The sequence below is a fragment of the Oncorhynchus keta genome, chromosome 14 (genome assembly GCF_023373465.1).
Source record: "Oncorhynchus keta strain PuntledgeMale-10-30-2019 chromosome 14, Oket_V2, whole genome shotgun sequence".
Lineage (NCBI taxonomy): Eukaryota > Metazoa > Chordata > Actinopteri > Salmoniformes > Salmonidae > Oncorhynchus > Oncorhynchus keta.
The window spans coordinates 49,905,870-49,924,639 of NC_068434.1; positions in this window are offsets into that span (position 1 = coordinate 49,905,870).

Genomic DNA, 18,770 nt, shown 5'->3' on the forward strand with positions numbered 1-18,770 from the left:
ATTTACAATGACAGCTTAGGAACAGTGGGTTAACTACCTTGTTCAGGAGCAGAACGACATATTTTTACATGGTCAGCTCAGGGATCTGACGCTAGCAACCTTCGGTTACTGGCCCAACGCTCTTAACCACAAGGCTACCTGACGCCCTATGTCCTGCTAACTCAAAAGCTGAACAATAAATGGGGAACTAGTGCATTTCTCTGAGAAAATCTGCTTCAGTATTATCAATCTTCCAAAACACTTGAAATTCTTGTAAAATCATTGGCATTTATTTGATCAAATAGACTTTGAAAGGGTAGACATGCAGAAATTCCTCTTGTCAAAAGTCTTGCTTTTACAAAAGTTGTTCTTCATGCAGCGTAACAGGTTCCAGGTTCTTCTTGGTTAAGCGCCTGAATGGCTTCATCATTGCTGAAAAGACCCTGACAATCAAGGATCGTTTTTTGACAGGCTGAGATATGGAGGGAGAAACCTCTCCAACTGGAGCTAGAAACACAAGAGAAATGGATGGGGTAAGAGAGAGAGATGCAGTATAGTAAGGTTGAAAAATAACAGTGCTATGAGTTTGGTAGGCTATGTTTCTAACACACACCTAAACAAAACTACAAGCTATAGCAGAACAAAACATCCTTACCTATGCAATGTCCATCAGTAGAGGGAATCTCAGTCTGGTCCTGGACTGAATGGCAGTCCTTTTTGTTTCCTCTCTTGGAACGCTAACAGAAGAAAGGTAAAGAAAATGGTACAGAGAATAAATAAATGGAAAACTTCTGAATACAAAGCAACAATTTAGTGGTGAATAAAATATATTTATTTCATGTATTTGTCTTATCATAGCCACATCAATAACATCAGCACCTAACTGGAACCAAAAACAAATGCTAACTCCCTGCTATACCTTGAAGTTGATCCTGAGTTTGGTCATTGAAAAGCAAAGGAAGCTCCTTCTTGCTTTCTGCTCAGCCCCCCTCTCTGTCTCAGCCTGGTCTGATTGGGTTTGTTGCAGCAGAAGCTGGTCTTGACGCCTCCTTGCATCCCTGTACCAGCTGCTGGGTCAAGGACTTTACCAGGACTCTGTCAAATGCAGGGTCCTGGTAGGAAATAGCTGCTTGCAGGGTGTTCTAAGAGCCAAACTCCTCCATGAGGTTTTTATGTACACCTCTGAACACCCTTTGGATGTTCAGGTTCTGGGAATATGTCTGTGTCCTGGATAATCTGGATGCAGCACAGAACTCAGACAGGACTTGTCTGATGAGTTGCTGAGATGTTTCTGTCAGATCTGCTGCCTGTTGGGAGGGTCCATCTAGGGCTGAGGGTCTGATCTCCGATAGCAACCGTATCACCAGTATGGTGACAAAACAGATGCCATCATCTTTGCTGGAGTCCATCAAGTACTGCAGTGGGAATGCAGTGGCACTGCTGATGTCCGGGATGATTAAGAGCTCCCTCAGATGGCCAGAACTGCTGGGGATACACACCTCCTTCTCTTCAATGTCAATCCCATCTCCTTTTGGTACCAAATAGGCTCCCTTGCTGGTTCATCTGTGTGTGCAATCATCTTTGTCTTTAGGTCACTTGTAGAAATCTCTGGCATTTTAGAGTCCCTGCTGTCGATGCAGGAGCTCCTGACGATGGGGCAGGTCAGATCAAAAGGCACTTCGTCAGGGATGGGAGTGCCAGGGAGGTTGATCTCTAACTCACACTCTGACCTAGGACCATTTGAAGAGCTGGACAAGGAACTACGACCATTTAAAGAAGTGAATAAAGATGAACAGGTTCTAGGGATGTCTTGGCAGACTTGTTCACCGTCATCCACACTTTTCTCAATCTCCTTCAGCATAGTTCCTACCATATCATTGATCTGAAGGAGCTCCCTGGAATCCTTCATTCGCCCGAAGTTTGAGATTTCACTCTGGATAGCAACCAGGATTTCCCCAAGGGTCTCTTTGGAAGAAGCATTTTCTGTCCTTTCGGATCCGGATGGCTTCAGCCCTGTGAAGAAATCCTTAGGTGTGTTCTTCATACTGACGCAGATGGTCTTAGTTGTTGACCAAAGCTTCTCCTCTGATATTTTAACACTCAATTCAGTATCATCCAGTTGGGAGCCCCCGTGGGAGCACTGTGAAACTCTTCCACTTCTTTCCAGTAGCACAGTGTCAGTGGATTCATTTTTCTGGAAAATAGTCGCCATTCCTTTGACAAAGGTTTCCACTAATCCAGAGGCTGTATTCTCAGAGGACATGGAGGACATGGATTCTGAAAGGACATGGATCTCTGATTGTGAGCTAGATGATAAGCCAGCCTGCAGACTTTTCTGAAGACCAGTATGGCTGATCTGTGTGATAAAGGAATGACTGGATCTCATCAGCACTTTACTCACTGCCTCTTCTGCCTGAGTCTGAAAGTCATTGCTAGAGAGCTTCTCAATACTCTGAATCAGACTAGTTGAGGACTCTGTGATTCTGACACTCTCTTCTGAGCTCAGTTGAGAATATTGAGTACTCACGCTCAAGTCTTCATTGGGTGAGGGTGACTGGGAAATAGTATAGTCATCAAGCTTTGATAGGACACCATCAACAAACCAACAAGCCTCTAGGGACTCATCAGATGAACTGACAATGGCCAAGGATTTACTCTCCACTTTTGATAACTCTGACTTGTAGATGGAAAAAACACTGCTAAGAACTTCTTGAGTACTGGTATCCAGATTGGAGAGACAGAGAGCTGGTATTGGTTGGCTCTCTCTGGGAACTCTACTAAGTTCGGTGCTGGGTAACTGGACCTCAATAGTTGAAACAGTTGCCTTTTCCAGGGTGTCTGAAGACTCCTGAAGAGAAGCATCCTTAGCCACACCTTCTTCTCATGTGGATAGTGTTAATAGGTCCCTCAGCTTTGCTTGTATACGGCCGTAGAGTGTGCGGGCTAGAGAGAAGGTTATATCATCTGTGAGAATCCTGTTTTGTGGTCATTTACAGGAACTGGCCAGTGGAGGTTACAGATGTCAGGGCTGTGCAGCTGGTATTCAGGGGGGCTTCAGTAAGGCTAGGAGCAGCACTAGAAGGCCTAGAGGAAGGAGCCATGCCAGAATAGCTGCTGACTTTCCTTGTAAGGATGGTGCTCACTGCCTTCAGGGCTTTAGACTGAAAGTCGGGGCTAGAGAGGGTCTGAATCTTTCTGGCCACCACACTGGTAGAGGATCCAGTCTCTTTGAGAAAGTGAGTGGTCCCTTCTTTCCCAGATGGACACTCAACATCAAGGTCACATTGAAGATTGGTCAGAAATTTAGACCCCAAGATTGTCATCTTCTTGGCCAGATCCAATAGGATGTTGAAGTCCTGTGCCATTTTGTCCATTGTGCCGACAATGGCATCCAGCACATCATCGGTCACAGGGTCCATGAGGGGCTCGATAAACCCTACCCACTCTGGCTCAGACGTTTGGCTCTGTAGCTCGGCCAGGATCTGCACCGAGGCAACCCGAATGACCTCCTTGCCTGCTGCTATGTCCTGACTGTCCATAGGGGGGCAACTCCCCGAGCTGGCCTGAATGGCCACTGAGAGGCCAGAGTTAAGCTGGTGTACTAACTCCCCCACGATAGCACAGCTCAACTCGGAGGAGCTGGAGGAGGTGGGGTTGGAGTGACCCTCAACCAGGGATATCAGGAGGCTCTCTTCCGTTACCCCAAAAAGAGCCTTCAGAGGCTCCTCCATGAGGGGATTCTCTCTAGTTGCAGGCAAGCTCTGCAATGAGGTCTGGGACCTTGAAGATAAACACACAATCACCACTTATGCCATGCAAATGTGACCAACTATATCTTATCTGAGTCATTAGTGAGCCTGAAAACCAAATTAGAGCAATGATGGATTACTTCTCATACCATCGTAGTTCTAGAAGCCTAAAGCCAACTGACACAATTTTTTGCCTGATTTTTATGTTTGTACGACATCAGAATATGATTAATTCTGAAAGGCATATACCTGATCTGTTTATTCATAAATGACTTTATGGCTTACCCAGTTAAAAATGACTTTCACCTGGACCCACCCCCTCCGTGGCAACATTTCTGACCAGAACTTAAAACTACAAGGTGTGAATTCCAAGTTAATAATTTATGATAAGTATGGGTCAGGTCTTGCAATTATTAAATTGAAATATTGCTGTGAACATACCTCTTAGGCGAACAGCATGGTGATGAGGTCCTGCGGGTGGATTTTTGGCGGCACCCTGCACCGCCATTCCTCCTCCTCTCCTTAGTCCAGTAGTTCATCTCACTGATCAGCAGCCTTTTCTCTCTCTCATCCAGACTGCCTAAGGAATCCTCAGACCCTGTCAGAGAGCACTGGGATTCTGGAGAGGTTACCCCACTCCTCAGGTTCACCCCCATGATACGAGCTAGCGCTGGTAGGAGAATGCGGAGGGCTGTCTGGGTCATGACTTTAACAATCTTCAGACACAGCATGGAGAGCTGCTCGAATGTGAGCTATGGCCAACAAACAGAGTAATGTTTTTGTCAAACAAGTAATTCCATGACACCATTCCCTATATAGCGCACAACTTTTGACCAGAACCTTATGTGGAGAGACTTACGTTATTTTTCATGCCATGCTGAATCACTCTCCATTGGCTAGAGAAAAGAAAAGAAAGGAGACATATTTTACCTGCGCACTGGTGTTGAGTTAGTGGAGTCACTAGATAGCCATGTCAGGGAAAATAAACGTGTATTTATTTAAGCTATTAGCAAGTACATGACACATTTTGTTCTAGATTTACAGGAAGAGTTAGGGGTGTAGTTACAGTGATGTTAGGTTTAGGTGTAGTGTTTGAAATCCAATTTGTGGTTAGAAGGTGCACTATGACTATAAATTCAGAGTTGTTGTATGTGAGGTTGGAAAAAGATACGGGACTTGCTAATCAGTTAGACGCCTCAGGAAGGAGAGGAGGATTGGGGCACAGCATGTCCCAATCTTGAGAGAAGGTATTAGAGTCCTCTGAGCCACCTTCTCCAGCTGCTCAATGAGAGATCCCCTTTCCCGGAAACCACACATGGGTGTCTGAGAAGACTCTGGGAAACCGCAAAGAGAATCTAATGTTGAATCTGAACTTGATCCCTAATTTCCTTCACCTTTAGTGATTTGATTGCACTGGACAGGTAAAAGCACATCTCTCTGCGGGCCTCCACTATATTGCTTTCACCTATATAGATACTATCTTCTCAGGTCATTGCTGATGAATTTGAACACAACCTGCACCCATCATAAAGTAATCTCGGATCTGCACCAATGCTGCTGTCCTCCTCTACGGAAGTCTTCTTGGCACAGCCACTGGACTTATGTTTAGCCTACATGACAACAGATTATAGGTCTCATAGCAGTTCTAAGGTCAGTGTAGCGTCTCCTCCGAATGCTTTAAGGCTAGGACTTAGTGATAGGCACAGATCTAGGATTAGTTTACTAAGTAGGCAAAGCATGTGTAAATGACAGCATATTTCTTACCTTGCCTCCTGTCCTGTTCTTGTTGGTCTCATGTGTCTCTGTTTCATCCTCCCATTTCACGCTCTAGTGGATAAATGAGAGGTCAATATCAGTCCCAGGTTTATGAAACATCTTATTCGCTCCTATTTTAAACAAAACGGCAATATTGGTCAGATTTCAGTCCATGGATCAAACCAGTGAGACCTATTGCTGTGTTAGTGACCTACTATATTGTTAGTAATTTCTCCTCTAAAATTTCAAAATAGGCTAAATGAACCATACCTTGCTGTCATCTGACATGATGAGTAGCTTATTGTTGTAGGCTGTTTAGAGGAAATACTAATATCTCCTTTGAAAAAATGTCAGTGAACCATCGGCAGACAACTGAAGTGAATATGAACATCCTTGAATTATGCCAAAGCATTGTTGAATATTCAATTCCGATTGGCTGAAGCCAGAGAATTCTTCAAAGATGTCATACACACATGATGTCACAATTAGGCCTAAGTCTAATGTCTATATGAATTGTCAATGTCATTAGATAACAAATCAAAGCTTGTCAAAGTTCTGCCAAACTAAAATATGTCTAAGTGCACGTTTTTGCGTTTAATTTATGGTTTATCATGCATCGTCATTCATCACCATGCACAAAAACGTAACTCGCTGCCATCCATTAGCTATAATTCTGAGGTTGCAAAGCTGCAAAACTAGGACGTGCAATAAATTATAACCACTTGCAGAATAATTTCAAATCAAAGACGTTCAAGGGGCCTTGAACTATTTCAGCACTGTGGAGCTGTCCGCTGCAAAGAGCTGACACGTTTCTTGGCGTCAGGGGACAGTGCCATGGTGCTGAAATGTTTTGAGTCTGGGCAGCACCTGAGACCGCATGGTGCTGAAATGGAGCAGGGCTCAGTTCTATGGATATCTCATACGGATTTTCCTGCTAGCTTATGTATAACGATACTATAATTACATTATTTTCATCCATCCGTCAACACAAATGCCATGTCAACGTTTCCCAAGTAATAATGCAATGAAGCCAAGCCGAGATGTATGGTTCTTCATCCAGAGGACGAAGCACCACTGTATCATCTAAAACCTTCAGAGAGATCCCTTAAAACTGCAGTATAAATTCTCCACGGCTGTTATGGTACCTAGGTTAATTTAGCGAGACATGGACAAATCCAACACATAGCGTTTCTACTGAGCCCTGCATAGAGGTGACTGACCATCATGTTGCTAGTTGTAATGACGCTTTTAAAACAATAATAGTTATTTGTAATTGCTCTGGGAGCTAATTATTGCAGAGCTCAGCTACACATCCTGCTCGCTGGGCTCATTATGGACAGCCAATGTGCAGTTCAGGTGAAAAAGTCAGCCAGATCTGATCCCTATAACATACGTGATACTAGGATCCTGTAGCAACCTGCCGGCCTGCACAATCCTCCATGGCACGAATGCTACACGCGCAATATGGTATGCTAACATCCCACAACAATTCTCCAATTGGAATTACTTGCCTAAACTTCCAATCATACTTATTTTCTAATATCAACCATAGTTTCTGCATTTAAGGCAGACTTGCCAACAGAACAAGATGGAATTAGGACAACTGTAAATCTCATTAAACGTAGGCTAAAATTAACCTTACCTGGCTGTCGTCAGCCATTGTGTGTAGCCCGTTAATTAAGGCTCTGATACTGTAGCTGTTCTGTAACTGTTAAACTAGTCTAATCGTATCCGTTGAAAACTGGTCAGTGAACCGTCCTCAAACACAATGAACTGATGTCAATATGGACATTAACCTTCACATAAAGATATCAACTACATGACGTCAGATATGGCTAGAGGTATTGTTGACTTGTTTATCATAGTGTCACAGTACGTGCTGTTGACAGCCTACCCTGAAATCAAACAGGAACATGGATTTTGTTGTGAATGTATAGGAATGTTTTTACAATTGTATAACTACCTTCATTTTACTGGACCCCATGAAGAGTAGCTGCTGCAGCTAAAGGGGATCCACAATAAATACAAATACAAACCCAATGCACCATGATAACACATGTATCAACTTGTTTTGACATATCACATGGGATATGACAGTTCCTGATTCTGAGATACTGTAAATCAACAGACCTTGAGAGGAGATAAAACATCATCTGTTGATCTATTTCACAGGTTTCTGGTGGTTTCTAAGCATTCTACATGTGTTGGGGAAGGAGGGTGAGATAATGTTATGCACCACGTAAATATACATTGCCTAAGGCTCCAGTGCTCTTCTCCATGGAGACAGTGCTCAATGTTCATTTTACATGATGGATATATGCTACTCCATTTCAATCATCAATCAATCAGTACAATTTATTTATAAAGCCCTTTTTACATCAGCAGATGTCACAAAATGCTTATTCCGACACCCAGATTAAAACCTTAAATAGCATGCAATGCAAATTTAGAAGCACGGTGGCTAGCAAAAACTCTCTAGAAAAACAGGAACCTGGAAGAAACCTAGAGGGGAACCAGGCTCTGATGGGTGGCTAGTCCTCTTCTGGCTGTGCCGGTGGAGATTATACGCGTACATGGCCAGATCGTTCTTCAAGTACTGTAGTTCAAACATTCTTCATAGATGACCAGGGAGAGAGGAGAGAGAGAGAGCTAAGATCGTAACAGCAGGTCCATGACAGAGTATCACGTCTGGAGAACACACATGCCTCTTCATGTGATACATGATGTTTGGCTGTGCTAAGTGTTATCTTTATGGGTTTGGTGATTGTTCTGTGTGAAGCCGTATTCTGCATTGCATCTTGGAATGTGATGTGAAATCACTGGCTGTTGAAGCTACTCTACTGCACTGCTGCTCCACTGCACTGCCCTTCTCCCCCGATTGCTCAGTTTGGCCTGGCGGCCAGCTCTAGGAAGAGTCTTGGTGGTTCCAAACTTCTTCTGTTTAAGAATGATGGAGGCCACTGTGTCCTTGGGGATCTTCAATATTGCAGAAACGTTTTGGTACCCTTCGCCAGATCTGTGTCTGACACAATCATGTCTCTGAGCTCTATGGACAATTCCTTCAACCTCATGGCTTGGTTTTTGCTCTGACATACACTGTCAACTGTTGGACCTTATATTTTCAACATATAGAAAACATCTCAGAGGGTTGATCTAGCTGCAGATAGCTAATTCTCCTCTGTGTTTTCCCCCTGCTGGTAATAAGCTCTTACCAATCTAACTAAATTAATAGAGAACATCTGGTTATCTGACAGTCTATGCAGCAACTATTGTAATAAGAGTCAAGCTGTGGTTATTTTATTTATTTTCCTAGACAAGTCAGTTCAGAACAAATTCTTATTTACAATGACAGCTTAGGAACAGTGGGTTAACTACCTTGTTCAGGAGCAGAAAGTCATATTTTTACATGGTTAGCTCAGGGATCTGACCTAGCAACCTTTCAGTTACTGGCCCAATGCTCTAACCAAAAGGATACCTACTGCCTCAAGTCCTGCCAACTCAAAAACTGCACAATAAATGTGTAACCAAGGGGGAACTAGTGCATTTCTCCGAGAAAAGCTGCTTCAGTATTATCAATCTTCCAAAACACTGGGTGAGAGAGAGAGAGATGCAGTATAGTAACATTGAAAAATAACAGTGCTATGGGTTTGGTAGGCATACCTATGTTTCTAACACACACCTAAACCAAACTACAAGCTATAGCAGAGCTCTCAAACATCCTTACCTATGCAATGTCCATCAGTAGAGGGAATCTCAGTCTGTTCCTGAACTGAATGGCAGTCCTTTTTGTTTGCTCTCTTGGAACGCTAACAGATGAAAGGTAAAGAAAATGGTACAGAGAATAAATAAATGGAACACTTCTGAATCCAAGGCAACAATTTAGTGGTGAATAAAACATTTAAGAAAGAGGACAACAAAGTGAAACAGTCAGCACTTCTATTGCAACTTCGTATTTCGTCGTCCTAACGTAGTCTACACTGCTATCTGCCCAGCAGCTAGCCAGCTAGCAAACGTCCACCGTCTACCGAATAGCAGCACTGTAGAAACTATTACACTCAACTGAACGACTTGATTACTGTAGTGTTATTAGTGTTATCCAAGATAATTGTGTACTTTAGAGCGTGTAGTCTTAGAGTGATTATCTTAATTTACCAAGGTTAGCTAGCCAGCTATTTGTCGCCCTTAACGTAGGAGACACTGCTAGCTAGCCAACAGCTAGCCAACGTCTACTGAATAGAACTTCCGCACTCAACAACCCGGTCGCATTCCGCTTCGCTCCACAGGTAGTATCACATTTTCATTTCATTTCATTACAGCACAACGGTTTGATTTGTTTGATCGTAGCTAGCTACATAGCTAGCTACATAGCCGTCTGTGTATCAAAGATAATTGTGTAGTCTAGAGCGATTTTCTAGGTTAGCTAGCCAGCTATTGTCGTTCTTTTAACGCAACGTAACGTAATCAACACTGCTAGCTAGCCAGCTAGCCCCCGAATAGCAGCACTGTAGAAACTATTACACTCAACGGAACGACTTGATTAGTGTAGTGTCAACAACGCAGCCACTGCCAGCTAGCCTACAAAGTCAACAACGCAGCCACTGCCAGCTAGCCTACTTCAGCAGTACTGTATCATTTTAATAATTTTAGTCAATAAGATTCTTGCTACGTAAGCTTAACTTTCTGAACATTCGAGACGTGTAGTCCACTTGTCATTCCAATCTCCTTGCATTAGCGTAGCCTCTTCTGTAGCCTGTCAACTATGTGTCTGTCTATCCCTGTTCTCTCCTCTCTGCACAGACCATACAAACGCTCCACACCGCGTGGCCGCGGCCACCCTAATCTGGTGGTCCCAGCGCGCACGACCCACGTGGAGTTCCAGGTCTCCGGTAGCCTCTGGAACTGCCGATCTGCGGCCAACAAGGCAGAGTTCATCTCAGCCTATGCCTCCCTCCAGTCCCTCGACTTCTTGGCACTGACGGAAACATGGATCACCACAGATAACACTGCTACTCCTACTGCTCTCTCTTCGTCCGCCCACGTGTTCTCGCACACCCCGAGAGCTTCTGGTCAGCGGGGTGGTGGCACCGGGATCCTCATCTCTCCCAAGTGGTCATTCTCTCTTTCTCCCCTTACCCATCTGTCTATCGGCTCCTTTGAATTTCATGCTGTCACAGTTACCAGCCCTTTCAAGCTTAACATCCTTATCATTTATCGCCCTCCAGGTCCCCTCGGAGAGTTCATCAATGAGCTTGATGCCTTGATAAGCTCCTTTCCTGAGGACGGCTCACCTCTCACAGTTCTGGGCGACTTTAACCTCCCCACGTCTACCTTTGACTCATTCCTCTCTGCCTCCTTCTTTCCACTCCTCTCCTCTTTTGACCTCACCCTCTCACCTTTCCCCCTACTCACAAGGCAGGCAATACGCTCGACCTCATCTTTACTAGATGCTGTTCTTCCACTAACCTCATTGCAACTCCTCCAAGTCTCCGACCACTACCTTGTATCCTTTTCCCCTCTCGCTCTCATCCAACACTTCCCACACTGCCCCTACTGGATGGTATCGCGCCGTCCCAACCTTCGCTCTCTCTCCCCCGCTACTCTCTCCTCTTCCATCCTATAATCTCTTCCCTCTGCTCCAACCTATCTCCTGATTCTGCCTCCTCAACCCCCCTCTCCTCCCTTTCTGCATCCTTTGACTCTCTATGTCCCCTATCCTCCAGGCCGGCTCGGTCCTCCCCTCCCGCTCCGTGGCTCGACGACTCATTGCGAGCTCACAGAACAGGGCTCCGGGCAGCCGAGCGGAAATGGAGGAAAACTCGCCTCCCTGCGGACCTGGCATCCTTTCACTCCCTCCTCTCTACATTTTCCTCCTCTGTCTCTGCTGCTAAAGCCACTTTCTACCACTCTAAATTCCAAGCATCTGCCTCTAACCCTAGGAAGCTCTTTGCCACCTTCTCCTCCCTCCTGAATCCTCCCCCCTCCTCCCTCTCTGCAGATGACTTCGTCAACCATTTTGAAAAGAAGGTCGACGACATCCGATCCTCGTTTGCTAAGTCAAACGACACCGCTGGTTCTGCTCACACTGCCCTACCCTGTGCTCTGACCTCTTTCTCCCCTCTCTCTCCAGATGAAATCTCGCGTCTTGTGACGGCCGGCCGCCCAACAACCTGCCCGCTCGACCCTATCCCCCTCCTCTCTTCTCCAGACCATTTCCGGAGACCTTCTCCCTTACCTCACCTCGCTCATCAACTCATCCCTGACCGCTGGCTACGTCCCTTCCGTCTTCAAGAGAGCGAGAGTTGCACCCCTTCTGAAAAAACCTACACTCGATCCCTCCGATGTCAACAACTACAGACCAGTATCCCTTCTTTCTTTTCTCTCCAAAACTCTTGAACGTGCCGTCCTTGGCCAGCTCTCCCGCTATCTCTCTCAGAATGACCTTCTTGATCCAAATCAGTCAGGTTTCAAGACTAGTCATTCAACTGAGACTGCTCTTCTCTGTATCACGGAGGCGCTCCGCACTGCTAAAGCTAACTCTCTCTCCTCTGCTCTCATCCTTCTAGACCTATCGGCTGCCTTCGATACTGTGAACCATCAGATCCTCCTCTCCACCCTCTCCAAGTTGGGCATCTCCGGCGCGGCCCACGCATGGATTGCGTCCTACCTGACAGGTCGCTCCTACCAGGTGGCGTGGCGAGAATCTGTCTCCTCACCACGCGCTCTCACCACTGGTGTCCCCAGGGCTCTGTTCTAGGCCCTCTCCTATTCTCGCTATACACCAAGTCACTTGGCTCTGTCATAACCTCACATGGTCTCTCCTATCATTGCTATGCAGACGACACACAATTAATCTTCTCCTTTCCCCCTTCTGATGACCAGGTGGCGAATCGCATCTCTGCATGTCTGGCAGACATATCAGTGTGGATGACGGATCACCACCTCAAGCTGAACCTCGGCAAGACGGAGCTGCTCTTCCTCCCGGGGAAGGACTGCCCGTTCCATGATCTCGCCATCACGGTTGACAACTCCATTGTGTCCTCCTCCCAGAGCGCTAAGAACCTTGGCGTGATCCTGGACAACACCCTGTCGTTCTCAACTAACATCAAGGCGGTGTCCCGTTCCTGTAGGTTCATGCTCTACAACATCCGCAGAGTACGACCCTGCCTCACACAGGAAGGGGCGCAGGTCCTAATCCAGGCACTTGTCATCTCCCGTCTGGATTACTGCAACTCGCTGTTGGCTGGGCTCCCTGCCTGTGCCATTAAACCCCTACAACTCATCCAGAACGCCGCAGCCCGTCTGGTGTTCAACCTTCCCAAGTTCTCTCACGTCACCCCGCTCCTCCGCTCTCTCCACTGGCTTCCAGTTGAAGCTCGCATCCGCTACAAGACCATGGTGCTTGCCTAGGGAGCTGTGAGGGGAACGGCACCTCAGTACCTCCAGGCTCTGATCAGGCCCTACACCCAAACAAGGGCACTGCGTTCATCCACCTCTGGCCTGCTCGCCTCCCTACCACTGAGGAAGTACAGTTCCCGCTCAGCCCAGTCAAAACTGTTCGCTGCTCTGGCCCCCCAATGGTGGAACAAACTCCCTCACGATGCCAGGACAGCGGAGTCAATCACCACCTTCCGGAGACACCTGAAACCCCACCTCTATAAGGAATACCTAGGATAGGATAAAGTAATCCTTCTCACCCCCCTTAAAAGATTTAGATGCACTATTGTAAAGTGGCTGTTCCACTGGATGTCATAAGGTGAATGCACCAATTTGTAAGTCGCTCTGGATAAGAGCGTCTGCTAAATGACTTAAATGTAAATGTAAATGTATTTGTCTTATCACAGCCACATCAATAACATCAGCACATGACTGGAACAAAAAACAAATGCTAACTCCCTGCTATACCTTGAAGTTGATCCTGAGATTGGTCATTGAAAAGCAAAGGAAGCTCCTTCTTGCTTTCTGCTCAGCCCCCCTCTCTGTCTCAACCTGGTCTGATGGGTTTGTTGCAGCAGAAGCTGGTCTTGACGCCTCCTTGCATCCCTGTACCAGCTGCTGGGTCAAGGACTTTACCAGGACTCTGTCAAATGCAGGGTCCTGGGAGGAAATAGCTGTTTGCAGGGTGTTATAAGAGCCAAACTCCTCCATGAGGTTTTTATGTACACTTCTGAACACCCTGTGGATGTTCAGGTTCTGGGAATATGCCTGTGTCCTGGAGAATCTGGATGCAGCACAAAACTCAGACAGGACCTGTCTGATGAGTTGCTGAGATGTTTCTGTCAGATCTGCTGCCTGTTGGGAGGGTCCATCTAGGGCTGAGGGTCTGATCTCCGATAGCAACCTTATCACCAGTATGGTGACAAAACAGATGCCATCATCTTTGCTGGAGTCCAAAGACTGCAGTGGAGGACTGCTGATGTCCAGGGTGATTAAGAGCTCCCTCAGATGGCTTTACACACCTCCTTCTCTTCAATGTCAATCCCATCTCCCTTTGGTACCAAAGAGGTCCCCTTGCTGGTGAAAGACAGAGTGGAGGATCGAAAAGAGGCTTAAGCACTCAGTGGTCGGCTGCTGTCAGTCATTGGACTGTTACGATTTCTGGTAGAATATATTTAGGGCATAATGCGCAGACAGGGGTATGGTGGGGTGCGGGTACAGCGGAGGTAAGCCCAGGCACTGTGTTATGATAAGAGAGGTTGTATCTCTGGACATGCTGGTTGTAATGGGTGAGGTCACCTCATGTGTGGGAGGTGGTACAAAGGAGGTATCAGAGGTATGAAGAGTGGAACTAGGGGCTCCATTGTAAACCAAAACAATGATAACTAACCTGAACAACAGTATACAAGGCATATTGACATTTGAGAGAGACATACAGCGAGGCATAAAGTAATCGCAGGTGTTGATTGGGAGAGCTTGCTAAAACAACAGGTGAGACAACAACAGCTAATCAGCTACCACAACAACAACAGGTAAAATGGCTATGACTAGGCAGAGAGGGTCGGATTAACTACACACAGAGCCTGAGTTCGCGGCTGGGGCCGACAGATAAAAAATAAATAAACAGAATGGAGTACCGTGATTAATGGACAGTCCAGCAGGCATCAGCTATGTAGCCAAGTGATCATAGTGTCCAGAGGGCAGCAGTAGATGGAACAGGGACGCCGCCACTACGGTATCACGCGGGCGACACAGCGTTTAAAGTTAGTAGCCTTCCGACAGAGGCCGGTTGAAAGGCACAGTGGATGGAGTATTCGTTGGCAGACCAGTCGTGGTGGTGCGGCGGGGGGCCGTGTCGACAGAGAATCCAAGCCAGATGGCGAAAGAGGTATTGTAGAATTTAGTTTGCTAGCCGGGAGATGCGCCTGGCTCACGGCTAACTGGTGCTAGCTTCGTGGCAGTGGCGTTAGCCACTATAGCCAATCGGTAGCAGCGGTGAACCGGTGCCAAGGTCCAGAGTTTACAGCAAGGATCCGGTGGAGTATTGGGCTCTAGCCGTGTATGAGTGGTGTTCGGGTGAACAGCTGAGTAGGCCGGGAGGTGGGTCTCAGGGATAGCTTCGGTACTGGGTGCCACGGTGAGTGCAAGCTAGCTGTGAGCTAGTTAGCTGCTAGCTGTGAGCTAGTTAGCTGTGAGCTAGTTAGCTGCTAGCTGTGAGCTAGTTAGCTGCAAGCTGTGAGGTAGCTGTGAAGATCAGAAGTAGTGGTCCAGGGATTACGGCAGGAATCCGGCGTTGTTGTGGAGAGACAGTCCGATACTGGTAGACTGGCGAGTATTATCCAGGCTAAGAACAGGGCTGGTATCTGTGCAGAAGGTAAAAGCCGCTAGCAGTGGCTAACAATGACTAAATAGCTTGTAGCTAATTAGCTGGTTAGCTTCTGGAGGTTCTTGAATGTGTTCTAAAATTTAAAAAAATTAAATAATAAATATTATAGAATCGAATTAAAAATCGAAAAGAGATTGAAAATAAAGTTGAAATATATATATATATACAAAAATACGAAAAGTACACGAGACACGAACCCAATGCTGACAACACAATACCCCTTGCGGTGCATCAAATAATTGCATCGCTCTTACAGCTATTCTGTTACTTTGAACAAAGAGTGTTACCCCTTTACTATTAAAGTGTATTGCTCTGTTGGGAGAGTAATCTGTTTATGACTGATAATAGGACGTAACACATGGATGAGGAAAAAACAATCATTTGGATCCTACACAACACATTGTTGTTGTACCTAAATAATTCCACAAGAGGGCGACATATAAACATTTCTTAAAACCTTCAGTCCATGACGTCCCCGACTAACTAAAAGTCTGCGTCTGGAAAAATGCTATTTTATCATAACTCGACATGACAGTAGCCAAGCCAAAACAGTCAATGACATGCTTTTCGAGATATAAAAGTAGCTATGGTGGAAGAAAAGGTAAGTGAAATATAGGAGAAGGTAGAACATGTTGTACAGTAAGTTTAAAGATGTTATCACCAATTTAGCTCTGATAGGCCTTTGGCTTTGATAGACCAAGCTTTTGGTTTCGTGTTCAAGGCTACTTGGTTTAGGCCTGGCTATAGCCTAGGGATACAGTCAGATAATATCTCCCTTCTCCTGAAGTGTACACTCTCGTTCGCTTCTTCCTACAAATCCAAAATCATTGGATTGGTGGAGGCATGGGCTAGAGAGGAATATGCTACCAAATAGCACCTTATTCCCTAATGTAGGCCTAGTTTTAAGGAATGCACTATAAGGAATAGATCAATCAACCTGCTCACTAAATGGGGTACGGAAATAAATCCACAAGAGGTCGACACGAAATTAGACTAGGTTTATTTATGTTTTGACCTGCTGAGTCGCAGTGCTTAGTGAACAGATTTCAATGTGGGCCTAGCTGTATCGAAAACGGTTGATGGGGAAATTGTGTAATCTGATCTGATCAATATATTTCCCCCAATGAGAGAATTAATGAAGGTCTAACATTCCATGACGTGGTATGTAGTTCTGAATTCGTCAGTGGCTGCAATATTGTCCTCAGTAAACTCAACATGAGTGAAAACAACACAGACAAGGACAAGTTTTTCGAGATATAAAAATACTGTATGCTATTATGGATGAAGAAAAGGTAGGTTAAATGACAAAAATATTTGGGAATGTAACTAAGGAAATGGCTGTAGCTCTATGATGTCCTTTGCAAGAATCTAATCTGACATTGACATGAAATTCCTATGTCCTTCAGGTTGTACAGAGAGATGATGATGATCACCAGAGGGAGGGGATGAAGGTTGTTGAGGAAGAACCAGTGGCCCAGCTCAAGAAGGAGCCCAAGAAGACAGGAAAGGTAAAATGGCAGGAGTGACAGGGCAACTACTAGACTAGTAACACTCAATTGTCACAACATGTTTATTATCTGTGATCTGGAATCTATTCTATTATATTCTATCCAAGGCAAAGAGGAAAAGTAGTGCCAAGAAGTCAGGGGAGCAGGGCACTGATACGGATGCAAGTCATAGATTTTCCCTCTGTAGTATGTTGGTTCTCTAAACCTGCATATCATAGATAAAGGTCATGTTAGACACTGTAGTCAAACTGGAGTCAGTAAGAAATGTTGCATGAATAGTTTTATTCAATAGTCCTATTGTAGCAATTTTATCGAAGTATTGTATTAAGAGAAAAGCCTCTGAATTATCCTGAATTGTCCTATACGGTAATAACATATTTAGGATTGAGGAATAAACACCCGGACAGAGGATCTGTTATTGAGCTCTTGGAGAAGAATGCTCTTAAGGCTGCATTCGGCCCAGGCAACAAAGATGAGATGGAGGACTGCTACCCAATCCTCATCTCATTCATGCGCAATCTTACTGATGAGTATGTTAGGCCCATGTTTTGCTCTAGCCTCACATATTTTGTGCAGAAGGAAATAAAAAAGTAACTAAAACACATTTATTTTTCTTTTCTAGGCAATGCCAAGTGATCTATAAAGGATTTTAAAAACCTGTAAGTTTCTCCATCAGCCTTTGACGTTTGATTTGGGAATGTTGTGTTGAATCAAGAGAGAGGAATTAACCATAGTTCTTTTCTGCTATTACGTTCATGAATATGTCATACTTCATCCAACTTTGAATTCAGTCACAGATAAGGAAAACGATGTTGATAAAATGCATTCTGTTCAATCTAGAATACTTTACATCAGAGTTTCATTGCCAAACCTGCTGTGTTCTGTTTTGTTTGTGCAATGCAGATGACAAAGGAACAGCTTGCAAAATTGTGCAAGACCATTGTCAACTTCATTGCACAGACCACCCTGCAGATCCTGCTGCCGGCCCTGGCCCGCATTCTAGGGGTGACGGGATTTTATGACAACGCTGACTCACTCAAGAGGGGCGGCAGTGCAAGATCCTTCACTGCCTTTGACCAAAAAAGACTGGAGCTCATCCAGGAAGTTAAATATTGGGCGAAGGAGATGTGTAACTGTGGAGGCAGGGCTCTTCGACCAAGGTCTAGCACACCTTCTTCCAAGAGGTACTGTATGTTCCCCATAATGTGTGTGTGTGTGTGCAGTTAATCCTAACCCTCAAAGTGATTAACAATAATTAAAAAAATAAAAAAAATGTTATAAAAATTGAGCAGTAAAGTACAATAAAGTCTTAATTTATTACAATTAAAATACTGTGTATGAACATGACTTCGATGACTTCCTATTTATCAATAAAATTAGGTACATTTGTGATTTAGGATAAATATAATTTATTTGGCAATATACTAGTACATCCGGAAAGTATTCAGACCACTTGACTTTTTCCACATTGTTACATTACAGCCTTATTCTAAAATTGATACAATTATTTTTTCCTCTCATTAAGCTACACAAAACACCTCATGACAAAGCGAATTGTGTAGAACATTTTAGCAAATTTATTAAGAATAAAAACAGAATTACCTTGTTTAAATAATTATTGAGACCCTTTGCTATGAGACTTGAAATTGAGCTCAGGTGCATCCTGTTTCCATTGATCATCTTTGAGATGTTTCTACAACTTGTTTGGAGTCCTGTGGTAAATTCAATTGATTGGACATGATTTGGAAAGAAACACAGACCTGGGGGAAGTGTATGAGAAACAATATTCTCTGATCTGATGATACTGAGATTGAACTCTTTGGCCTGAATCAGGATCCTGGTAAAGATGAACGGAGCAAAGTACAGAGATCCTTGATGAAAACATGCTACAGAGGTTCACCTTCCAACAGGACAACGACCCCAAGCACACAGCCAAGACAATGCAGGAGTGGATTCGGG